A 26,869-nucleotide genomic window follows, 5' to 3' on the forward strand; every position below is an offset into this window, starting at 1 on the left:
ATACGTGGAAATATCTTGCCCATTCTGCCCAAAATGGAGAAGAAGCATCCGTGAAGGTGCCAGCCAGTTCGAACAACATTGACATACTCCGAAAGTGACCAAGTGCAAACAGTGGAAGGAACGTTTGGAAATTCGAGCACCCCGTTCATTCACCCCACCAAACACAATTTGCCCCAGCTAAAGTGGAAGAAAGTCATTCTCATTCCCAAGGGACTGCCTAAGAACAAGACTTTGTTAAACACTTTCTTGAAATGCATAGCGACAACCTCCATTGCATTCTCATCATCAACATTCCCTGTTACCTCATCTAACAATTCAATTAAATACTTAATTGAGGTGGGCATGTGTGAATGAGTTTAAAGTTGGGTATTTAAAGCCCAGATTATTATTTCGTGCGATTTGGGAATCTCTGGCAAGGCCAGCATTTGTTGCCCAAGCATAATTTCCTTTGACAACCTAGAGGCTTGCTAGGCCATTCCACAGGGAATTTAAGAGTCAACCACGTTTCTGTGGGTCTGGAGTGACTGTATGCCTGGCCTTGTAAATACGGCAGATTTCCTTCCCTAAAGGACATTATTACTACAATTAATGATAGATTAATGGCACCATTACTGATACCAGCTTTCAATTCCAGATTTAACTTTTAGTTTGGATTATTTTTGATTAATTGAATGTAAATACCACCAGCTGCCGTGGTGGAACTTGAATTGTGTCCCCAAGGCATTATCCTGGAAATCTGGATTACTAGCTCAGTGCCATTACCACTCCGCCACCATCTCCCCAAGCAATCAGAAAAAGTAGCTACACAAGAACTAGTCAAAAACGATGGCAGGGACTCAAAGAAGTATTGAGTGCAAAACGTATTGACTACTTGGATCCTGTTCCGACCCTTTGGAAGATGAACTCAATTAATATCCATGCTCCGCTGTTTACTGTTATCCTGAATTTTATTTCCCTTTCAGTATCTAAGAAATTCTCTTTTGAATGTTAATATTCAATCTGAAACTAACAGCCTTTATTAAGTGCAATCAACCCACAACAAAACGCCGATAAAAATTGTTTCCCCATGTAGCTCCTCAATGCACATTTTGGATTCGGAAAGGAACATATGTGATTTTAAAAGAGAGAACTTCTGAGAAGAACGGGTAGCTTCAACCTTTCAGGCAGCGTACACTGCCCGTCGTCAGGAGAAAGGACAAGACCAGATAGAAGAAATAACTTTATATCTGGTGGAGCATGGAAATGTGCACAGGAAATTACTGCTGATCGGAAATGACGTGTTCTCATTCTTGCTGCTATTGGTCGGAGAATTGTGTTTCGTGGTATGTTGGTTTTTCTCTTCCTTCCACAATCAATTTTCATCTTTTGCTTTCCTCATTCCATTTCCTTGTTACTTGCCTGCAACATTGCCTTATATAATATTCATTTTCAATACATACTCCGTTAAATTTACTCTGCTTGCCTGCTGTTCCTGGGGGTGATGGAGCATACCTCCCATTCACGCCAATACACATTTTTGCTGTGAGTTCAGTTGAGAAATTTAGATCTTCCAGACGTACTCTTAACATCTATCCTGTCAATCGTCCTTAAAATCTTATATGTTTCAATAAGGTCACCTCTTATTTTTCTAAACTCCAATAAATAAAGGCCTAACCTGTTTAGCCGTTCTTGATAAGACAACCCGTTCATCCCAGGGATCAGTCGAGTGAATCTTTTCTGAACAGCCTCCAATGCTAGTATATCCTTCATTAAATATGGGGACCAAAACTGTGCACAGTACTCCAGATGTGGCCAAACCAATACCCTGTAACAAGACCTGCCGACTTTTAAATTCTAAGCCCCGAGCAAAAAAGGTCAACATTCCTTATGCCTTCCTAATTACTTGCTGCACCTGCATGCGAACATTTTGAGTTTAATGTGCAGGAACACCCAGATCCCTCTGTACTGCAGAATTTTGTAGGCTTTCACCATTTAAATAATAAACTGTCTTTTTGTTCTTCCTACCAAAGTGGATGAACTCGCACTTTCCCACATTGAACTCCATCTGCCAAGTTGTTTTTCCCCCTCCACTCACTTAACCTATCTATATCCCTTTGCAGATTCTGTGTGTCCTCATCACAACATGCCTTCCCACCTATTTTTGTATCATCAGCAAATTTACATACACAGTGCTCTGTCCCATCCTCCAAGTCATTGATGTAGATCGTAAATAGTTGATATCCTAGGACCGATCCTAGGATGGCTACACTACACGCTGTCCCTTTTAAAATGTTATTAATATAGATGGTAAATAGTTGAGGCCCCAGGACCGATGCTTGTGGCACCCCTTTAGTTATGGCTTTCCAACCAGAAGAATACCCATTAATCCTGACTCGCTGCCTTCTATGTGCTGGACAATTCTCGATCCATGCCAACACATTACCCCCAATACCCGCAGCTCTTATTTTGTGCAATAACCTTTTATGTGGCACCTAATTGAAAGCCTTCTGAAAATCGAAATACACAACATATACCAGTTCCCATTTATCCCCTCTGCTGGTTATATCCTCAATGAATTTTTTAAAAATAGTCGAACATGATTTCCCTTTCATAAAACTATTTTGACTGTGTTTGATTGCATTCTGCTTTTCGAAATGACTTGCTATTTCTTCCTTAATAATGGACTTTAACATTATCCCATGTTAAGCTATATCTATATATTTAAGGTCTATATATTTGTGCTTTCTGTCTCCCTCCTTTCTTGAATCGAGGCATCACATTAACGGTTTTCCAATCCGCTGGTACCCTGCGGAATCCAGTGAGTTTTGGTATATTACGACCAATGCCTTTACTATCTCTGCAGCCACTTATTTTAAAACCTTTAGATACAGGCCATCAGGTGCTGCCGACGTGTCTTCCTTTATTCCCATAATTTTGGCAAGCACCTTTTCCCTCGTGATAGAGATTGTTACAAGTTCCTCCCTCCCATTTACACATTGCTCATCTATTATTGTTAGGATGTTTATCGTGTCCTCCACCGTAAAGGCCAATACAAAATATTGGTTTAAATCAGCTGCCATTTCCCTGTTCCCTGTTATTAATTCCCCAGTCTCATCCGCTAAGGGTCCCACACTTACTTTAGCTACTCTCTTCCTTTTTATATAACCGTAGAAGCTCTTTGTGCTTGTTTTTATATTTCTTGCCAATTTACTCTGAGTCAATTTTCTCCCTCTTTATTAGGCTTGTGGTCATCTGCTGCTGATTTTATAAAAGAAAACAATCCTCTGGCCTACCACTAACTTTCGCCACTTTGTTTGTGATTTGATACTCTCCTTAACGTCCTTTTTGTTATCCACGGATGGTCCATCATTCTCATTGGGTCCTTCCTTCTGACCGAAATAAATGTTTGCTGAGTGTTATGAAATATCTGCTTAAAAGTCTGCCACTGTTCATCTGCTGTCATTCTTTTTGGTATATTTTACCAGCCCACATTAGAAAACTATTTCTTCATCCCTCTGTAATTGTCCTTGTTTAAGTTGAAGACACTGGTTTGAGACCTGAGTTGCTCATCCTCCAACTGCATTGGAAATTGTACCATGTTATGAACACATCCCCCTAAATGATCTTTAGATCCGAGATATCGTCTTGATCCTACCTCATTGCACATTACCAAATCTAAAATAGCCTGTTCCCGGGTAGGTTCTGCAAAGTGTAGTTCTAAGAAACTATCCCTGGTGCATTCTACAAATTTGTCTTCCTTGCCAATTTGATTTGTCCATTCGAAATGCAGATTAAAATCACCCATGATAATTGGAGTGCTTTTCTCACACGCCTCCATCATTTCCTGATTAATACTTTGTCCTACAGAGAGGCAACTCCTCGGGGACCTATCGACCACTGCCACCCGTGATTTCCTTCGCTGTCTATTCCTTATTTCTACCCAAACTGCTTCTGCATCACGATCTATTGCACCTATATCCTAACTCAAAACTACACTAATCACTTCCTTTAATAGCAAAGCTACCCCACCTCCTTTTACTTTCTGCCTATTCTTCCAGAACGCCGAATATCCTTGAACATTGAGTTTCCGGTTTTGTTCATCCTGCCACCACATCTCTGTGACAGCTATCAAATCATATTCACTTATTTCTATTTGTGCCGTCAGCTCATCCATCTTGTTACAAATGTTATGTGCATTCAGATAAAGATCCTTAAGCTTTGACTTTTTAAAAATCATTTTTATCTACTCTGGTTCTAATTCCTGCTGTACTCTTATGCTTGTATTCTCTGTCCCTTCCTGTCACACGCCGATTAATGTATGCCCCTTCACTACCCTGCAACTCTGCTGTCTCTTACTTTTCGACTTTTTAAACTTCCCTTCTATTGGACCCTCCAGCCACTATTTACTTTAAAGCCTGATCTAGAACCCTACTTATACGATTCTCCAGGACCCTGGTCCCAGCATGGTTCAAGTGAAGCCCATCCTAATAGTGCAGCTCTCTCTTTCCCCAGTAATGGTGCCAGTGTCCCATAAATCGGGACCCATTTCTCCCACAGCAATCTTTGAGCAATGTATTTACCTCTCTAATCTTATTTCCCCTATGCCAAATTGCACGTGGCTCAAGTAGTAAACTGGAGACTATTACCTTTGTGGTTCTGCTTTCTAATTTAGCCCTGAGTTGCTCATAGTACCTCAGGAGAACCTCTTGCCGACTTCTAACTATGTCGTTGATAGCTATGTGGACCACGACACCTGGATCCTTCCCTTCCACTCCAAGTTCCTCTCTAGCCCAGAAGAGATGTCCTTAAACTTGGCACCAGGCAGACAACACAACCTTTGGAGTTTTCTAACTTTGCTGCAGAGAGTTGCATCTATTCCCCTAACTATGCGATCCTCTATTACAACTACATTTCTCTTCTCTTCCCCCACTTGAATTGCGCTCTGAACGTGGGTGCTGTGGTCAGTTCGCTTATCCTCCTTGCAGTCTGTGCCCTCGTCCACACTGGGAGCAAGGACCTCATACAAATTGGATAAGGGCAGTGGCGGTGGCGTAGTGGTATTATCACTGGACTAGTAACCCAGAGACCCAGGGTATTTCTCTGGGGACGTGGATTCGAATCCCACCGCAGAAGAAGGTGGAATTTGAATTTAATTAATAAATCTGGAATTAAAAGCTATTCTAATGATGGCCATGAAACCATTGTCGATTCTTGTAAAAACCCATCTTGTTCACTAATGTCCTTTAGGGAAGGAAATCTGCTGTCCTTTCCTGGTCAGAACTACATGTGACTCCAGACCCACAGCAATGTGGTTAACCCTTACATGCCCTTTGAAATGGCCGAGTAAACCAATCAGTTGTACCTAACCGCTATGAAGTGAATAAAAAGCAATGAAATCGGAAGGAGCACCCGGCATCGACCTAGGCACTGGAAAAACAACGGCCAACCCAGCTCTATCGACCCTGCAAAGTCCTCTTTAATAAAATCTGGGGGCTTGTGCCAAAGTTGGGAGAGCTGTCCCACAGACTAGTCAAGCAACAGACTGACATAGTAATACTCACGGAATCATAACTTACAGACAATGTCCCAAACACTGCCATCGCCATGCCCGGGTATGTCCTGTCCCACCGGCAGGACAGACCCTCCAGAGGTGGCGGGACAGTAGAATGCAGCAGGGAGAGAGTTGCTCTGGGAGTCCTCAACATCGACTCTTGAACGCATGAATTCTCGTGGCATCAGGTCAACCATGGGCAAGGTAACCTCCTACTGATTACCACCATCTGCCCTCCCTCAGCTGATGACTCTGTACTCCACCATGTTGAACACCAGTTGGAGGAAGCAGTGAAGGTAGCAAGAACAGAAAATGTACTCTGGGTGGGGTATTGCAATGACCATCACCAAGAGTGGCTCGGTAGCACCACTACTGACCAAGCTGGCCGAGATCTAAAGGGCATAACTGCTAGACTTGGTCTGCGGCAGGTGGTGGAGGAACCAACACGAGGGGAAAAGATACTTGACCTCGTACTCACCAATCTGCCTGCTGCAGATACTTCTGTCCATGACAGTATTGGTCGGAGTGACCACCGCACAGTCCTTATGGAGACGAAGTCCCGCCTACACATTGAGGGTACCGTCCGTCGTGTTCTGTGGCACTATCACACTGCTAAATGGCTTCAAGTTCGAACAAATCTAACTATGCAAAAGTGGGCATCAATGAGGTGCTGTGAGCCATCAGCAGCAGCAGAATTGTACTCAACCACAATTTGTAACCTAATGGCCCGGCATATCTCCAACTCCAGCATTACCATCAAGCGAGGAGACCAACCCTGGTTGAATGAAGAGAGCAGGAGAGCATGCCAGGAGCGGCAACAAGCATACCTCAAAATGAGGTGTCAACCTAGTGAAGCTACAACCCAGGACTACTTGCATGCCAAACTGCGTAAGTAGCATGTGTTAGACAGAGCTAAGCGATTCCATAGCCAACAGATCAGATCTAAGATCTGCAGTCCTGCCACATCCAGCCGTGAATGCTAGTGGACAATTAAACAACTAAATGGAGGCGGTGGCTCCACAAATGTCCCCATCATCAATGGTGGGGGAGCCCAGCACATCAGTGCGAAAGATAAAGCTGAAGCATTTGCAACAATCTTCAGCCAGAAGTGCCGAGTGGATGATCCATCTCGGCCTCCTCCTGAACTCCCAAACATCACAGATTCCATACTTCAGCCAATTCGATTCACTCCGCGTGATATTAAGAAACGACTGAAGGCACTGGATACTGCAAAAGCTAGGGGCCCTGACGGTATTCCGGCAATACGATTGAAGACCTGTGCTCCAGAACGTGCCGTGCCCCTTTCCAAGCTTTTCCAGTATAGCTGCAAGACAGGCATCTACCCTGCAATGTGGAAAATTGTCCAGGTATGTCCTGTACACAAAAAACATGAAAGGTCCAAGCCGGCCGATTACTGCCACATCGGTCCACTCTCAATCATCAGTAAAGTGATGGAAGGTTTCATCAACAGTGCCATCAAGCGGCACTTGATTCGCAATAACCTGCTCAGTGACGCTCAGTTTGGGTTCCGCCAAGGCCACGAAGTTGCTAGCCTCATTACAGCCTTTGTTCAAAAATGGAAAAAAGAGCTGAACTCAAGAGGTGAGGTAGGAGTGACTGCCCTTGACATCAAGGCAGCACATGACCGAGCATGGCATCAAGGAGCCCTAGGAAAACTGAGGAATCATGGGGAAAACTCTCCGCTGGTGGAGTCATACCTAGCGCAAAGGAAGATGGTTGTGGTTTTTGGAGGTCAATCATCTCAGCTCCAGGACATCACTGCAGAGTTCCTCAGGGTAGCGTCCTGGGCCCAATCATCTTCAGCTTCTTCATCAATGACCTTCCTTCAATCACAAGGTCAGAAGTGGGGATGTTCGCTAATGATTGCACAATGTTCAGCACCATTCGTGACTCCCCAGATACTGAAGCAGTCCGTGTAGAAATGCAGCAATACCTGGACAATATCCAGGCTTGGACTGATAAGTAGCAAGCAACAATCGCGCCACACAAGTGCCAGGCAATGACCATCTCCAACAAGAGAGAACCTATCCATCTCCCCTTGACATTCAATGGCATTACCATCGCTGAATCCCCCGCTATAAACATCCTAGGGGCTACCACTGACCAGAACTGAACTGGTGTCGCCATATAAATACCAGGGCTATAAGAGCAGGTCAGAGCCTTGGAATCATCAGGCGAGTAACTCACATCCTGACTCCCCAAAGCCTGTCCACCATCTACAAGGCACAAGTCAGGAGTGTGACGTGCCTGGATGGGTGCAGCTCCAACAACAGTCAAGAAGCTCGACACCATCCAGGCCAAAGCAACCCGTTTGATTGGCACCCCATCCACAAACATTCGCTCCCTCCACCATGGACGCACAGCGGCAGCCGTGTGTACCATCTACAAAATGCACTGCAGCAATGCACCAAGGCTCCTTAGACAGCACATTTCAAACCCGCGACCTCTACCAACTAGAAGGACAAGGTCAGCAAATGCATGGGAACACAACCACCTGCAAGTTCCCCTCCAAGTCACACACCATCCTGACTTGGTCCTATATCGCCGTTCCTTCACTGTCGCTGGGTCAAAATCATGGAACTCCCTTCCTAACAGCAGTATGGGTATACCTACCCCGAATGGACTGCAGCGGTTCAAGAAGGCAGCTCACAACCACCTTCTCAAGGGCAATTAGGGATGGGCAATGAATGCTGGCCTGGCCAGCGCCGCCCACATCGCATGAATGAATTAAAAAAAACTGGCTGAGGTTCCTCCAAAGCTAAATTCTGGATCCCCATACCTGCCTCACTCGCAGTCTCACACTCCTGTCTGTGACGACCGTCCAATTTTAATGTAATTAATCTAATTGGTGTGACTGTCTCCTGAGAAACAGTGTCCAGGTCACTCACCCCATCTCTTATATGTCGCAGCGTCCGCTGCTCGGACTCCAGCTCATCAACTATGAGCCGAAAGTCCTCGAGCAGCCAACACTTGATGCAGATGTGATCACCTTGGATCGCACGAGCTTCCACCAGCTCCCACAGACTATAGCTGCAACATGTCATCTGCCCAGCCATTCTCTATTCTATTTAATTAATTAATTTGGATCACAGTATTCTAAAAAAAATATTATTTAAGTGAACACTCAACGTATAATAATTTAAAGCAAAAAAGAGACACGGAGGAAATACCTAACAGTCACTTGCCAGCTCTCCTGTGGCGTCACACTTCGATTTTGTCGGTCAAGCCGGTCCACAGAACAGAGCCGCTGTTTCATATTGTATCCCAGCTCCTCTCGCCTGTTGCTGCTCTCGCTGACGCCGCTCTGGACTTGCTTATCGGTTCTCTGAATTTATGCATTCGCCTGTAATCATTCGAATGGAAAAACTTCCTGATCATTTACAACTTTAATGTTACAAGGGTTTACCAAGCTGGAAAATGGACATTTAACACAAATTGTATTAAAGATCTTCCACTTTTCTCCTCCAGTTTATATAAAGCTCAGCGATAACTACCTCCACATTCTGACAAGGAGTTTTTGCTGCTGCAATAAAGTGTCACTTGTTTCCATTTGCTTCCTGACTGTTTCTTTCCTCTGCTCTCCTTGGGGATTCAGAGGGATTTTTGTTCATCGCTTGTCCAAATTCAGGAGGTTCCAGCTCCTCAGCAGCTGCTGTCCTGGAGAAGTCAACTGTATTTAAAATGTCTCCCTCTGTTTGGAGAGATGAGGAAAAACTGTATACATAACTGAGGGGTGAAACTAATCGGCAGGGAGTTGTTATGTTCTGGAATTCACTGTCTGATGGGTTTCCGAAAGCAGATTCAATATTAATTTTCAGAAGAGAACAGGATCAAAACTTCAATTACTCTTAGATGTAGGAGAACAGATACCAGCATAGAAAGATAGGTGAGAGAGACCGATGCCATAACTTTAGTGATGCAGAACTCAACACAACTTATTTAGAGAGTTTTTATGTGTGAATGATTGCATGTGTTTTATTTAATGCTGTTGCTTTATTTATACATTATCTTTAATCACTCAAAATAATTTTCCAAACATCAGCCAGTTCAATGTTACAAGTGTTCAGATATTGGGAAAATAGCTATTTAACGCAAATTGTATTGCAATTCCTTAATTGAGCATCTCAGGTTTACAAAAAGTAAATACCTCAATTTAGTGGAAACTTCCAAACCCAGTCACACAGAATTTTCTATCAGCAAATGCTAAGCATCTTCATCTGCTGGTGGCCCTGTCTCACTGCACTTACTGTCCTTCTCACCATCTCCGTCTGCAGGATCACCTGCCTCACTGCAGTTACTACTCCATTCTCACCATCTCCATCTGTTGGTGACCCTGTCACATTGCACTTTCTGTTCCTTTCATCATCTCACAATTACTGTGATCTGTCGCTGTATCCATTTTGCTCTGAGTCCGGGCTTGGTTTAGTTGAATACAGCTGAGATTTTCAGTGACGCCTTTGTGTGAAGTCCCACCTCAACAGGTCAGTTTATCAATAAAATATAATCTCAGAACCACATTTAAATCATTTCAGGGATCAGTGCTGTGAATATAAAATATACTTTTGGTCATGTGTGGAGTGTGGGGGATGGAATATGAAATAGGATTTAGTTCCAGTCTTCAAAACCTACAGTTCTTTCTATGATTTCACTAATTTAACAATGAGATTGAGAGAGTATTTCACTGCGTTCTTCAACCCCTGCCTAAATTTAGTCTGGATCACAGCATAAATACATGTGTTGGTGCAGGAACTGACAATCCGCAGCATCTTTGATATTTGATTTGATTTAGATTTAGATTTCGAGATGCAGCACTGAAGCAGGCCCTTCTGCCCACCGAGTCTGTGCCGACCATTAACCACCCATTTATACTAATCCTACACTAATCCCTTGTTCCGATCACATCCTCACCTGTCCCTATATTCCCCTACCACCTACCTATACTAGGGGCAATTTAGAATGGCCAATTTACTTATCAACCTGCAAGTTTTTTTGGCTGTGGGAGGAAACAGGAGCACCCGGAGGAGACGCACGCAGACACAGGGAGAACTTGCAAACTCCACACAGGGAGTGCCCAGTATTGAACCCGGGTCGCTGGAGCTGTGAGGCTGCGGTGCTAACCACTGCGCCACTGTGATAAAGTGAGGGTCAGTGCTGGAGGGAAAATATTGAATATCTGCAATTCGGCTGTAAATGATAAACACAACCAGTGTGATCCAAAACAATATAAAACTTTCAGGTATACTGAAGAGTAAAGTTATTGTTTTTCTGTGATTCTCCATCTCTGGGTCCTTCTTTCTTCCCATTATCTCCTTGCTTATCCGATATCTGTGGGTTGCTTATAGTGTCCTCCAACGTGAAGACCGATGCCAAATATTGGTTTAAATTATCTGCCATTTCCCTGTTCTCTGTTATCAACTCTCCAGTCGCATCCTCCAAGGGTTTCACACACACTACAGCTACTCTCTTTCTTTTTATGTACCCGTGGAAGCTCTTGCTGTTTGTTTTTATATTTCCTGCCAATTTGTTTCCATAAACGATTTTCTGTCTCTTGATCAGCGTCTTAGTCATCCACTGCTTGTTCCTAAAATATTCCAAATCCTCTGGCCTATCATTAGTTTTTGCCGCTTTGTATGCCTACGCTTTTGATTGAATACTCTCCTTGACCACCTTTGTTCATCCTTCTCGTCAATTCCTTCATTTTGACCTGGATAATTGTTTTTTTGCTGAGCGTTATGAAATATCTGCTTAAATGTCTGTCACTGCTCATCCACTGACCTTCCCCTTAGTCTATTTTGTTCCAGCCCGCTTCAGACAACTCTTTCTTCATACTTCCATAATCGCCTCTGTTTAAGTTCAGGTCACTAGTTTGAAACCCGAGTTGCTCGCCCTCAAACTGAATTTGAAATTCTTCCCTGTTGTGATCGTTACCCCCGGATGATCCTTAACTACGATATCTCTTATTAATCCTACCTCGTTACACATTAATAGATTTAAAATAGCCTGTTTCCAGGTACGTTCTGCAACGTATTGCACTCAGTAGCAATTCCTGATGCACTCTATAAATTCGTCCTCCATCTTACCTCTGCCAATTTGATTTGTCCAATCAATATGCAGATTAAAATCAGCCATGACAATTGTAGCACCCTTCTTACACGTCTCCATTACGTCCTGATTTAAAATATGTCCGACAGTGAGGCATCTCTTCAGGGGCCTATAGACCACCACCACGCGTGACTTCTTACCCTTGCTGTTCCTTATTTCCACCCGAAGTAATTCACATCATGATGCATTGCATCTGTATCTCTGAACATCACTGTATTGATAGCTCCATTTTTTAACAAAATTACCCCACCTCCTTTTCCTTTTTGACGATTTTTCCAGGACGTCAAATACCCGTGAGTATTGAGTTCCTAGTCTTGGTCACGTGACAACCACATCTCTATAATAGCTATCAGGTCATATTCATTTATTTTTGTATGTGCCATCAAATTATCTATCTTTATATAAATGCTGTTTGCATTCAGCTAAAAAGCCTCAAGCGTTGACATTTTAACATTATTACTCACTCTGGCACTAATTTCTGCTGCACGCTTCAGATTATATTTTCTGCAACTTCCCATCACACTTTGTTCGCCTCCTCATGACCCTGCGCCTCAGCTCTCTCGTTTCTTTCTTGATTTTTTTAAACTTCCTTTCAATTTAACCCTACCACCACCACCACCCGCCTCCACCCCACCCGCCCCAACTAATAATTTTAAAGTCCGATCTACAATCACTGACCGTTGAAAACACCATTAATTATCATATTAATATCGGAAACAGCCGGGACTGCACAGTGTCAGCACTGTGCTGACACAGTGTCAGTGTCAGTGTTAGGGTGGCACTGTGGCGCAGTGGTTCGCACCGTAGCCTCACAGCTCCAGCGACCTGGGTTTAATTCTGGGTACTGCCTGTGTGGAGTTTGTAAGTTCTCCCTGTGTCTGTGTGTGTTTCCTCCGGGTGCTCCAGTTTCCTCCCACATGCCAAAGAATTGCAGGTTGACAGGTACATTGGCCATTACATATTGCCCCTAGTATAGGCAGGTGGTAGGGAAATGTAGGAACAGGTAGCGATGTGGTAGGAATATGGAATTACTGTTGGATTTGCATAAATGGGTGGTTGATGGTCGGCACAGACTCGTTGGGCAGAAGGGCCTGTTTCAGCGCTGTATCTCTAAATAAAACATGAAAATATGGAACAAATAATAAAGCATTGCTCTTACCGGGTTGATGGAGATGTAAGTTGCTGAATTACACAGTCACTGCCCATCGTTGGTGGAATGTCTGCTGTTGCAAACGCTTCACAGTGAGCACCATCATTGTTTTCAGGAATAGAGGGAAGCAGCAAAGCGGGATCAGTGCGGGTCTGAGAGCTGTATCCTGTAGAGAGAAAGATTATGGGTTAATGATTGGACTGAAAGCGGGTTCAGTGTGGGTCTGAGAGTTATTTACTGTGGAGAGAAAGATTATGGATTAATTATTGGACTGAAAGCGGGTTCAGTGCGGGTCTGAGAGCTATATACTGTGGAGAGAAAGATTATGGGTTAATGATTGGATTGAAAGCGGGTTCAGTGTGGGTCTGAGAGTTATTTACTGTGGAGAGAAAGATTATGGATTAATGATTGGACTGAAAGCGGGTTCAGTGCGGGTCTGAGAGCTGTATCCTGTGGAGAGAAAGATTATGGATTAATTATTGGACTGAAAGTGGGTTCAGTGCGGGTCTGAGAGCTATATACTGTGGAGAGAAAGATTATGGATTAATGATTGGACTGAAAGCGGGTTCAGTGCGGGTCTGAGAGCTGTATACTGTGGAGAGAAAGACTATGGGTTAATGATTGGACTGAAAGCGGGTTCAGTGCGGGTCTGAGAGCTATATACTGTGGAGAGAAGGATTATGGATTAATGATTGGACTGAAAGCGGGTTCAGTGCGGGTCATCCATCTATGTGTCAATAATATAAAGGGGACTGGAATTTGTTGACCTCTGAATGTTTTCCACCTCCATTCACCCTGTTGTTTCACCAACGCCCACTGGGTGACAGCAGATCAAATGGATCTGCTGAGACTGAATCAGGATGTTCAGATTGAGCACTTGAAGGATTGCCAGTGGAAGTATTAATAAGAAAGATATCACACATCGAATATAATCAGGATCTTTTTTCTAAAATAATTCAGGCATTGATTAATCTAATTTCCTTTAATCTCAACATGAATTTCAATCAAGCAGTCTGTGGTAACACAAATTGGAAAGAAATTCAATGTAGTGACAGACCGCTGGTGACTGTGAGAGTTTAACTCACCGAGAGTGGAGAGATTACCGCCGGCACTTGTCAGTGTGAAGAGATCATCAGGACCACTGTCCAGCAACAAGTGACTATCCTGAGTGTCAATGGCTCCAGTCAGAACATCATCATAATCACCCGGAACCAAACCTGACAGGAAATAATGATACTCACAGATATCAAATGGTAAGACGAAATACTTAGAATGATATTATTAGACGTCAATCTACCCGGGCTGGCAGTGTAGATTGTGATCTTCAGCTGTAGTGAGATTAGAGGTTCGCGAATGGTAGGACCATGTCATGTCGCAGTAGTTGAGTCTCCTTTGGCCCATGCTATATTTAAAAGGCAGCCCGCAATCGATGAAAGGCAGAAGCACTGTAGGACATCTGGTGGGAGGACTGATAACTGGAGTTTTTGGCAGATGGCAGCAGCCAGAGCGAGGGTGGCTCCCAGGTTTCCTCATGCCCCCCTTCAAGTGCTCCACCAGGCAACAAGTGCAAGGATGGAAGCACTTTTCCTTCGGGAGGGGTGGAGGAAGCCTGCTAGGCAGGCACGGAGGGCATGGCAGGCGATTGAGGAGGATGTGAGCAGCCGTGAGGTGCTCCCATGCAAGAGGCTTCAGTGCAGGAATAGGATCAATGCCCTAATGTAGTGTGGCAAGGTGAGTGCCGTGCCTCACATCAAGCTGACAACCTTAAGTGACACAAATATGAAAATGAAATTGGAGACAGGGTGCCCCTACTCATTGATTCAGATCCTCTTCAATCAAAGTGCAGAGATCAGTAACCGCCTCCCTGGAAAGGCTCGATCTTCAGTGACACTGCTGCTCCGAAATTTGCAGGAAGCAGAGCCAATGATGGTAAGTCCACTCTGGTGGGTAGCGTATTCTGCACTCAGAAGCTGCTTGCGTGCTACTGTGCACCCTGTTCATCCACACTCTCTTCCAGCCTCACGATTCTTGTCCCTGTCTGGGTGCTGCAGACCAACTCCTGGGGACTGCAGCTCTCTCCATCTCTGATTCTCCTCCACAATGGGAGGCCTCAAATCCGGACTGGCTGACACCTATTGTAAATTGCTGCACTCACTTCTCAAGGCCTCCATTCTTTTTACTTGGTGTATCTAAGTTCCAAGTCAGAGAGGACGCTCATCCTGAATACCTATGTTTTGATCGCCAAGATTGGCCAGCCTCCAGATTGCCAATACTGCGACACAGTATCTCTCGCCCTCCCTCCAGTGCCACAATGCTTTCACACCCAAAACTGACCTTCCTCTGACCTTCCCCCTGCTTGTAGAAGGCGAGTCTCTGAAAACTGTTGTTCTCACCCATCCTTTTCTAAATTGTGAATAGCGTGGAAAATTGCCATAAATTTCCTGTTTTATAGGCTCAGTTACCAGTCCAACGCCTTAAAGTGCAGCCTCCACCCACCAGCTCTGCCGACTCTCGGAAAATCACCTAACAGTGTGAAGATGTCGAGCTTCCTTTGCACCGCTATCCAGTGGCATTTACCCCGTCCCTCCCTCCCTCTCCCAACCACCCCCCCCCCCCCCACCCCGCCTGTCTGTGGTCACTGTGTGACAAAATTCTCCCCTCCGTTTTAATGTCACATGTATCCCATTGAATCACCCATCCAACATGCACACACATTTCACACATCACCGCCCAGACAACAGCGTCAGAAAACATCATGAACTGAAAGTTTCATTCCATTATACCACTGGGTGCAATCGGGATGATTTTGTAGAAATCCAAATTATTTCTCCTTTTTTTTGAACTAAAATCACTCAGCGATGCTCCATGTCTTCAGCAGCATCATTTTATGGTGATTAAGTTCTTTTATATTTAGTTGTTAATTTTAGATAACAGACAGCGTGATGGATTAAAAAACGTGATGGTGACAAGTGAAATTGTACCCACCCTGAAGACTGGAGGAGTTCCTTTCAGGATTTTCTGATCCAGGATCCGTGTCACCCAACTGCGACTGGTGTAATATTCAATCTGATTGAGGGACTCAATGGAATCAGAAACTGTTAAACACAGACATGGATGGCTATTGGAGAGATTGATTGGGACGTTCGAGTAAATAGCATAATACCGTCATCATCTGGTGACAATGTCCTGGGACTTTGTATCTGACACGATTGTGAAACATTCATCACAGGGATTGCAGTGGTTCAAGTGCAACTAGAGATAGACCATAAATGTTGGCTCATATAGCGAGCAGTTAAAACAATACACAGTACAGCTGGTGGGTCAGATTTCAGACATTAGAGCAGAGACAATAGTGTAAAACATAGTCAGTTAGCACAGTTTCGTAACCCAGAATCCCTCCACTCTGTCCCTGTCTCTTTCCCTTTCAGAATCTCAAACGGCGCATTGGTTCCAAAACCGAAACCCACCCCGGACAATGGGGCAGAAAAGAGTGCAAGGAGGCTAATAACGGATTTGATCTTCGAGTCATCGAGTCATGCAGCATAGAAACAGGTCCCTTGGCCCTCCGCATCATGCCGACCATAATGCCTATCTATACTAATCCCACCTGCCTGCATTAGTTCCATATCCCTCGATGCCTTGCTCTATCAAGTACCTCTCCAGATGCCACTTAAATGTTGATACTGTTCGTGCCTCCACCACCTCCTCTGGCAGCTCATTCCAGATACCCACTATTATTCGTGTGAAAAATTTACCCCTTTGATCACCTTTAAACATCCTCCCTATCACCTTAAAGTTATGTCCTCTAGTTTTAGTCACCCCTGCCATGGGAAACAGAATCTGGCTATCTACCCTATCTATGCCTCTCATAATTTTATTTACCTCTATCATGTCCCCTCTCAGCCTCCTTCGCTGCAGGGAAAACAGACCCAGCCTATCCAATCTCTCTTCAGAAATCAAGCCCTCCAAACCAGGTAACATCCTGGTGAATCCTTTCTGCACGCTCTCTAACTTTAGCACATCTTTCCTGTCATGCAGCGAAAAGAATTGCACACTGTACACCTAGTGCAGCCCAACAAATGGTATGTACAAGCGTAACATTACGTCCCAACTCTTGTACTCACTGCCTCAGCCAATGAAGGCAAGCACGCCATATGCCTTGTTCCCCACCCTGTCTACCAGTGTTGCCACTTTCAGGGAGCAATGTACTAGCACACCAAGGTCTCTCTGCTCAGCAACACTCCCCAGGGCCCTGCCGTTCATTGTATATGTCCTAAACTGGTTTAACATCCCAGAATGTATTACTTCGCACTTGCCTGCGTTAAATTCCATTTTCCAATCACTTACCCACTTTTCAGTTGATCTGCATCCTGTTGTAACCTTAGACAACCTTCTTCACTGTCCACTGTACCTGCAATCTTGGTGTCATCTGCAAACTTACTAATCATGTCCCCTACTTCTCATCCAAGTCATTAATATATATGACAAACAACAGAGGGCTCAGCACCCATCCCTGCGGCACACCACTGATCACCAGCCTCCAATCTGAAGAACATTATCATTACCAAAAGGATGTAGATGCTTTGGAGAGGGTGCAGAGGAGATTCACCCGGATGTTGCTTGGTATGGAGGGCGCTATCTATGAAGAGAGGTTGAGTAGATTAGGCTTGTTTTCATTAGAAAGACAGAGGTTGAGGGGGGACCTGATTGAGGTGTACAAAATGATGAGCGGTATAGACAGGGTGGATAGCAAGTAGCTTTTTCCCAGAGTGGGGGATTCAATTACTAGGGGTCACGTGTTCAAAGTGAGAGGGGAAAGGTTTAAGGGGGATATACGTGGAAAGTTCTTTACACAGAGGGTGGTGGGTCCCTGGAACGCGTTGCCAGCGGAGGTGGTAGACGCGGGCACGATAGCGTCTTTTACGATGTATCTAGACAGATACATGAATGGGCAGGAAGCAAAGAGATACAGACCCTTAGAAAATAGGCGACCTGTTTAGATAGAGGATCTGGATCGGCGCAGGCTTGGCGGGACGAAGGGCCTGTTCCTGTGCTGTAATTACCTTTTTGTTCTTTAACAACCCTCCACCACTACCCTCTGCCTCCTAACAGCCAGCCAATTTAGTATCCAATTGGCTACCTCACCCTGGATCCCATGTGTTCGAACCTTCCCGAACAACCTACCATGCGGGGTCTTGTCAAACGCGTTGCTAAAGTCCATGTACACAACGTCCACCGCCCTATCCTCGCTAAACCTTTTTGTCACCTCCTCAAAAATCTCAATCAAATTCGTGAGACATGATTTCCCTCGCACAAAGCCATGCTGACTATCCTAATCAGATCTTGCCTTTCCAGATGCATATCAATCCTGTCTTTCAGAATCCCTGCGAATAACTTCCCCACCAATGATGTAAGGCTCACCAGCCTGTAGTTCGCTGGCTTATCCCTGCTTCCCTTCTTAAATAAAGGCACAACATTAGCTATCCTCCAGTCTTCCGGTACTTCACCTGTGGCTACCGTTGATGCTAAAATCTCTGCCAAGGCCCCAGAAATCTCCTCTCTTGCCTCCCATAGCATCCCAGGATACACCTGGTCAGGCCCTAGAGATTTATCCACATTAATGCGCTTCAAAACCTCCAACACCTCCTCTCTTGTAATGTTGCTTTCCGTCAGGAGATCGCTGTCCCTTCCCTTGAACTCGCTAGCTTCCGTGACCTTCTGCACGGTAAATACAGACGAAAAGTATTCCTTTAACACCTCGCCCATTTCCCGTGGCTCCACACACAGATTACCGCACCGATCCTGAAAGGGACCTAATCTCTCCCTAGTTACCTATTTCCTCTTAATATACTTACAGAATCGTTTAGGATTCGCCTTTACCTTATCTGCCAGGGAAATCGTCTTTGTGTGTTTTGTTGTAACCTCAGAAATTTATCTGAATGGTTAAATCGCTCTCCAAATATATCGCAGGACAAAGCTTTCATCGATTTGGTAGTGTTGTTGCTCCACTATCATGAAGTGGAATTTGTAGATTTCATTTTCAACTTCAGCATACAAAGTGTTAGAATAAGTTTTTTGTAGAAACCACCGATTTCGGGTAAGAAGTTCCTGATGGGAACGTATTTCTGATCCAGTCACCCAGGGAAATAATATCTGAGATAATCTGACTGTCTCCTTCTGAGAGCAGTGACTATTTATGGGCCAGTTTAAATGGAATAAAATGACATGATAGTTACAAAGAAACAGAAATCATGTTCTTTAAGCAGTAGTGACGGGTGGGAATCTTCCCAAACCCATTGCTCATCTTACTGTACACACAGATATAGACACACTCGCACTGTGATAGGACTCCTTCACATGGTGATAGTGAGCGGATTTCTGACAGTGTTCAGTCAGTAAACTGACCATTAAAATGGGGTATTTAAGCGGAAGTAACATTTGCCTCGTGAAAATTCGGTATGAAATATAAAACTCAGACCTGAACGCCTGATCTGATCGGAATCCTTGCCAGGTGGAATATTCTCAATCTCTTCATAAATTGCATGGTACAAACCAGCCGGTGAACCCTTGCCACTCGTGACAGAACCTGTCAGATGGAGGGTGGGAATGATTAAAGTTTAGTTACAACCCACGAGCCTTTAACAGTAAATTATCTGCGAACACATCCAAATCACAGAGATGGTGATAGTAAAGGGACAAAGCCAGGTATTGTGAATGCGGAGTAGTTTTGTTGTGCTTATTTTCGTATATGTCTATGTATCTATCTTTCTGCATACTCATATATTTACCTGCAGCAGACTGGGGACAAATTCAATCAAGTTTGTTAGAAACGATCTCCCCCTGACAAAGCCATGCTGACTGCCCCCGATTAATGCCTGTCTCTCCAAGTGGAGATTAATCTTGTTCCTCGGATTTTTTTTCCAATAGTTTCCCTACCACTGATGTTAGATTCACCAGCCTGTAATTACCTGGTTTAGCCCTGCTACCCCTCTTGAATAATGTTACCACATTCACTGTTCTCAGTCCTCTGGTACATCTCCTGTGACCAGACAGGATTTGAAAATATGTGTCAAAGCCCCTGCTATCTCCTCCCTTGTCTCAGATAACAGCCTGTGGCTCATCTCATCTGGGCCTGAGGATTTATCCATTTTAAGCCCACTAAATCATCTAATACTTCCTAACTTTCAATGTTAATTTGTTCAAGCATATCACCATCCCCCTCCCTGGTCTCTACACCTACATCATCCGTCTCCATGGTGAACACAGATGAGAAGTAATCATCAAAAACCTAATCTATGTCCTCTGTCTCCACACACTGATGGCTATGTTGGTCCCTAATCGGCCCTACTCTTTCCCTGGCTATCCTCTTTCCCTTAATATACTTAAAACAACGCCTTTGGAGTTTCCTTTATCTTGCTCACCAGTGTTTGTGCATGTCCCCTCTTCGCTCTCCGAAGTCATTTTTTAAGTACCCCTCTCCTTTCTATACTCCTCTAGGGCAGCCGCTGTTACCAGCACTCTGAATCTGTCACAAGCCTCCTTTTTATTCTTTATCTAATCCTCCATATCCCTTGACATCCAGGGTTCCCTGGACTTGTTGCTCCTACCCCTCAACTTTACGGGAACATGTGGGACCTGATCTCTCACTATTTCCTTTTTGAATGTAAGAGCCCGTGGGATCCATGGCAATTTATCAAATTGGATCCAAAGTTGGCTTAGTGCAGGAGGCAGAGGGTGATGGTCGATGGTTGTTTTTGCGATTGGAAGCCAGTGACCAGTGGTGTACTACAGGAATCGGTTCTGGGACCCTTACGGTTTGGAATGTAAATTAATGATTTGGATGTGAATATAGGAGTAATGTTAGTAAGTCCGCAGATGACACGAAAATTACTGATGTCATAAACATTGAGGAGGAAAGCTTTAGATTGCAGGACGATAAAGATGAGCTGGCAAGATGGGAGGGGGAATAGCAAATGCAATTTAATCCTGAGAAGTGTGAGGTGATACATTTTGGGAGGACTAACAAGGCAAGGGAATATAGAATGGATGGTCGGACCCTAAGAAGTACAGAGGGTCAGAGGGACCTTGGCGTACTAGCCCATAGATCAGTTAAGGCAGCACAACAGGGAAATAAGTTGGTTAGGAAGGCATATGGAATACTTGTAGTTATGAGCCGAGGCATAGAATATAAGAGCAGGGAGGTTAAGATGGAGCTGTATAAAATGATAGTTAAGTCACAACTGGAGTACTATGTACAGTTCTGGGCACCACACTTTAGGAAGGATGTGTGTGCACTGGACAGAGTGCTGAGGGGGTTCACCTGGGCTAGAGCAATTCAATTATGAAGCGAGACTGGATAGGTTAGGGTTGTTTTCTTGAGAGCAGAGAAGGCTGAGGGAGGACCTGATTGAGGCATACAAATTTATGAAGGGCATTGATATGATAGATAGGAAGAAACGTGCTCCGTTAGCGGCGGGGTCAGTAACCGGGGGAATATATTTAAAGTAAGGGGCAGGAGTTTGAGAGGAGAATTGAGGAAGAAAATATTCACAAAGAGGATGTTTGGAGTCTGGAACACAGTGCCAGAAGGGATGGTAGAGGCAGTACCCTCACAACATTTAAGGTATTTAGATGAGCACTTGAAATGCCATGGCATCCAAGGCTAAGGGACAAGGGCTGAGTAATGGGATTAGAATAGACAGGTGCTTGATGGCTGGCACAGACACGATGGGCGGAAGGGCGCGTTTCTCTGCTGTATAACTCGACTACTCTATGACCCGTTCTCCTGCTTGTGATCGTTTGTAAAATACCTCCAGTCTAGCGAGGTTACCAGGCTCGATCTTATCAGCTTTAGGACTGTCATGTTACAGAGCCTGTTCTGATCGGGTCATTGGTTGAGATAACAGGCCTATGCTGTCCGAGATATAGAATCTTTCTTAATAAGAGAGAGCGAGCCATTTCTACAAGAACTCTATATTATTATGAAAAGTGTCATTTATTAAGAGTCCATTTGTTATAGTAAATCAGGAGTTCGTTGAATTTGTGAAATATGAGTGGAAGCGTTGTTTTGGAATGTGGAATCACCGCTGGTGAATGCATAAGGTCCTATACAAATATCACTTGTAAAAGTAACAGACAGAGCCGGTTAGAAAGCTCGAGATTGGATGCCCAGAGCCAGAATCTGAAGGGCTGAAATTGATACCCAATGGATGAAGGAAGATTAACAGTCAAATAAATAGGTGAATGCACAGCCCAAAAATGTCAATAGAACTTCCGGATCCATTGTTACAATAAGTACATTTTCAAGACTTTCATGAATTATGTGCTGAACTCTCACAGTGAATGTGGACAATTCAAATCACTCTTAATTTCAAATGTCACATTCTATTAATTCAGGAGAACTTTGAATGGAGAAAATCAGCAAACACCAGTACAATGTATTTCTAACAAGGCCAGTTGGCAGTCCATAGAAAGCTGCAATGAACGAGAGTTTTGCAAGGATATGACACAATATCTGGGATCTTGTGTTGGATCCCCGGTAAGATATGAACCTCACCTCTTCTGAGTGACTTTTTCTGTACAACCACTATCAGTGAGATCAACACAGAGATTAGCAGGACTCCGAAGCAGCCCGCAACGAGGATGGAAGTAGTTTTATATCCCTGTTCTTAATGACAATAATACAGAAAGTTTTAACTCAGAGACAGTCCATCTTACACAATAAAATATTTACAAGAAGTATTTAATAATTATATCCACTGCTTCCGGGCAATGAGTTGGGCTGAACATTCCACATTATGTGTGGTGCACATTGCACCAGAGGAAAGTGTGAGCCAGTCTAAATTACAGAGACAGTGCCCCCATGTTTCTGATGAGTACAGGACAGTTCAGGTACAGCCAGAAACTAGGATTAGCAGAATTTCAATCAGACCATTTGAAATGTCCGGTGAGGCAAAAAATTATCCAGTCATTGAGAACGTGCTCATAGTATCTTCTGAGAATGACAACAATACCAATTCAACTAATGCAAACCCTAACACTCGCTGGAATAGTAATAATGGTAAGTACCTGCAGATGTGGACGGGAAAACAATTGGAGGCACATCGAGTCCTGTGGAATATATTGTACAAAAAAGTTCAAAAAGATGAAATTTCAGCGCTTTCCATTTAAACGATAAATACTGTTCTTAATTTCCTGAAGTCACGAGTCAATTTAACAAAACAACCTTAACCCCACTCTCCAAACCCTGCCATCCTCACCGGAACAAATCACACTGGCATCTTCCTTGTGATCACAGTCAGATTGAGCTGGCGATGAGGAAGGACGGTCGGCCAGAGAAGATTCGCTTCCAGTGCACTTCACCTCATCCAGCCAGATAACACCGCCACCCTGGGAAAAAGTAGCCCCTCCTGGGGCCAATAGAGCGTGGCCACAACCCAGCTGCCTGCAGACAACATTGGCATCGGCCATATCCCAGGAGTCATCACACACCGTGCCCCAGATGTTATTGCACAATATCTCCACTCTCCCGGAGCAGTTGGTGTTACCTCCAAACAGGCACAACCATTGTCCCGAATCTGTCAAAGAGAATCAATTATTATTATTGATGTAGTATAAGACAGGAGTACAATTGTTGGTATAGGAAAGAAGAAGTAGCACCTGGTGAAAGCACACGTTTACAATCATATTCTCGAATGCAGTCCTCTGATCTATGGAGCTGCTCCTTTGCTACATTCGCTTCTGTTGAGAAGAGAAACATGCTGACTGTGTCAGACACCGATGTTTCAAATGACACTTGCACATTGAGAGGTTTGTATTGTTACTTGAACGAACAACACCAGCATCGACCCTGTGTTCACAGTTGTGTTTACCCCACGGTTCTGTTTGACACTGCCAAAGGAACGATTCATGTGAAATACACTTCATCCCATCTAGCCAAATGGTTCCGGATCCTTCTCCGAATGACTGAGTGTAATAATCGATAGAACTGAGGGGACCGCACTGTAACTGTTTACAAATCACTTCTGCATCAGGTCCATCAAATGTATCTGAGCACACTGTTCCCCAGGTGCCATTGTAGAACACTTCCACTCTCCCCTCACAGCGATGTTTCCCATTCACTAGCTGCAGCTCTTTGTGCTCTGTTAATGACACAAGAAATATCCAGATGTTTAGATTGATAACTTGCTAAATGTTCATACTGCACTGTTCAACACATGCTGCACCGGTTGTGTTCACTGATTGTCGGTAATTATTTCAGAAAATCTGACAGCCCATAATGTAATGAAGAATAATAAACATGGATTTCACAACAGGAAGACAAACAACGTTATTGAATTAATTGAATAGGTTACAGAAAGATAATTCTGTCGATGCAATATGCATGTTTGTTTTTCTCTAAAGGCCTCTGTCAAGGTACCACATAGTAGGATCATTACTGGGGTCAGAGCATGTGGAGTCAAGAGATCAGTGGAAGAATGGTCGAAAACTGGCTACAAAGCACACCGTCATTGTTAAAGATGGTAACCCAGAATGGTGGAAGGTGGGATGTTGTGTGACACAGGGCTGGTGTCACTGCTGCTCAACATTTACATGAATGATTTGGACTTAGACAAGGGGTACATCATTTCAAAATTTAAGATGACAGCAATTTGGGGATATAGTTAACACTAAGAAAGCCAAGGACAAAATATGGAAGACGTTAATAAACGGGCAGAATGGGCAGACAATTGCCAAATGAGTTTTAATACAGATAAGTCGAAGTTGGTGAGTTTTGATAGGAAGAATAAAGATGCCACATGTACTTGCTTGGAAAATACGAGTGAAAATGATGTAGAGCAGCAAAGAGATCTCGGGATACAGAGACACTAATCACTAATAAACTGACAGAGACCGAAGCTTTTGATCATAAATAAAGTATAATCATGAATAAATCTGAAAGGAAATTCAGGAGAGTTTTTGTTTTACCTGGGGAGTGGTTTGAATTTTGAATTCTGAACACATGCAATTGTTGAAGTGAACAGCACTGATGCCTTTAAGGTAAAGCTATATCGGTACATGAGGGAGAAAGAAGTAGGCGGATATGCAAAGAGGGTTAGATGCAGTAATGTGGGGCGATAATCGTGGGCAACATAAGCACCACATTGACCAATTAGGCTGAATGGCCAGATTCTGTGCTGTTCATTTTATGTAATTTGATGTAATAGCTTCCCTGTGAAGCCACGTGCACAACACTACGGAAAATGCGTATTTGGAAGCACCGTTAGCTGAACACATGACCCACACATCTTCTTTATGAGAACAGTCGTGGTTACCCCACGATGCTGAGGGACATTTCCAGAGAAATGATTCGTTACTGGAACACTTCAGTTCATCCAACCAAACTGGCCCTGAGCCTGGTCCACAAGATGCAGGAAGTGCCATGTCCAATGCCTTTCCACAACCCAGCTGTTTGCAAACCACGTCAGCGTCCGCCAGATCCCAGGAATCATCACAAACTGAGCCCCATGTCCCATTGTAATAAATCTCCACTCGGCCAGTACATGGGCTTCCACCGTCAGACAGCCTTAACTGCACGTGGTCTGTTGGACAACAGTACATGAGGATTATACTTTCAATACACATTCACCTCATCCCTCATTACAACTCATTGTTCCATCACCAGCATTAAAAACAACATGTTAAATGTGCCTGTGACAGGTAAATAAAACAATACAACAGAATATCTGTTTACACTTACTTCTTACATGGAATGTAAAGAACAGAAATGTTTCAGATATCCTACGACATCTGACTTTGACAAGTTATGGTCTCCCGTTTCCCTTTTATGTTTTGAACGCGGTTTACGGTGTTGCACAGGCAATCACTCACACGATTAACAGTTAATTTATACTCATGTTATGTAACTGTATCAGTTTCTTGTCCATGTATGTTACCCTTATTTGTTATCTTCATCAGACATTTACTGCTATCTCCTATTTCCTTCATCTCTGTCGAAGCGAACAAAAAATGTGAATTCAGGGTGATGGTATGGGGTGCGGGTGGGGGTGGGGAACAGATAGGAAGTTAGACCTGGTGGGTTGGCGAAGAAAGGGAAGTAGTGGAGGCGAATGAATGGATGTTTTTGAACTTTGTGACAAAAAAGTGCACGAACTCCTCTCACTTATTTTTGGAGTTGAGGGTGGACGAAGCAGGGGAGGGGTTCAGGAGGAAGATTTATGATGGAGGAGATATGCTGTACGTTTTCATTGCCTTCCTGCATGATCTTTGTCTAACGGGTGGTTTTAGTGAAGAAGAGCAGGGCCCGATGATGCTTTATGTGATTGATCCATTCAGGATTATATTACCAGATAGTTCGCCAGATGTCACCGTACCTTTCTGTTTTTTTAATTCTTTCATGGGCTGTGGGTGTCACTGGCAAGGTCAGCATTTGTTTAATCTACTCTATTTATTACTTCCACTTCATACTGGAGAATGTAACGTTCACAAGTTCTCCCCTTAAACATCAGCCTTGCAATATGCTGTATCTTCGTGTAGAACTATGTTCTCGGGTTGTGTTGATTATAACATTATCACAAATCAATTTAATATTAATTGCATAACAGAATCACTTACTTTTGTAAGGATGGGACTCTGTCTTTGACAATGAAGACATCTGAGTAATTTTAGAGATAAACCACACGTCTGAACAGAGAATATGCAGACCTATCTGTCCAGACAGACTGCTGCTATTATGTTCAATGAGCAGACGAATCTTGTGAGGCACATTATCAATTGCTATTGTCTGTAAAATATCAATGAACTAAACTACCAATTATATCAATATGTGACTGTTGGAGGGAACAACGAAGGCAGAAAACAGGATCTCTGTGCAAAATGTTGGACAGGATCAGGAAGTGTCACTGGACAATTGAAATCCAGATGTGTAGACCTCCTGGCTGAGCAGGAAACCAGTATTCAATCTGGACTAGACAAAAATGATTGGACTAATTGCGTCAGGCACTTTGGGGAATAAGAATCAGGATGTGACCCATCACATAGAGAAGTAGAAGACAAGGAGAAGACAC

Source organism: Heterodontus francisci, chromosome 21 (assembly GCF_036365525.1).
Source record: "Heterodontus francisci isolate sHetFra1 chromosome 21, sHetFra1.hap1, whole genome shotgun sequence".
Taxonomy (NCBI): domain Eukaryota; kingdom Metazoa; phylum Chordata; class Chondrichthyes; order Heterodontiformes; family Heterodontidae; genus Heterodontus; species Heterodontus francisci.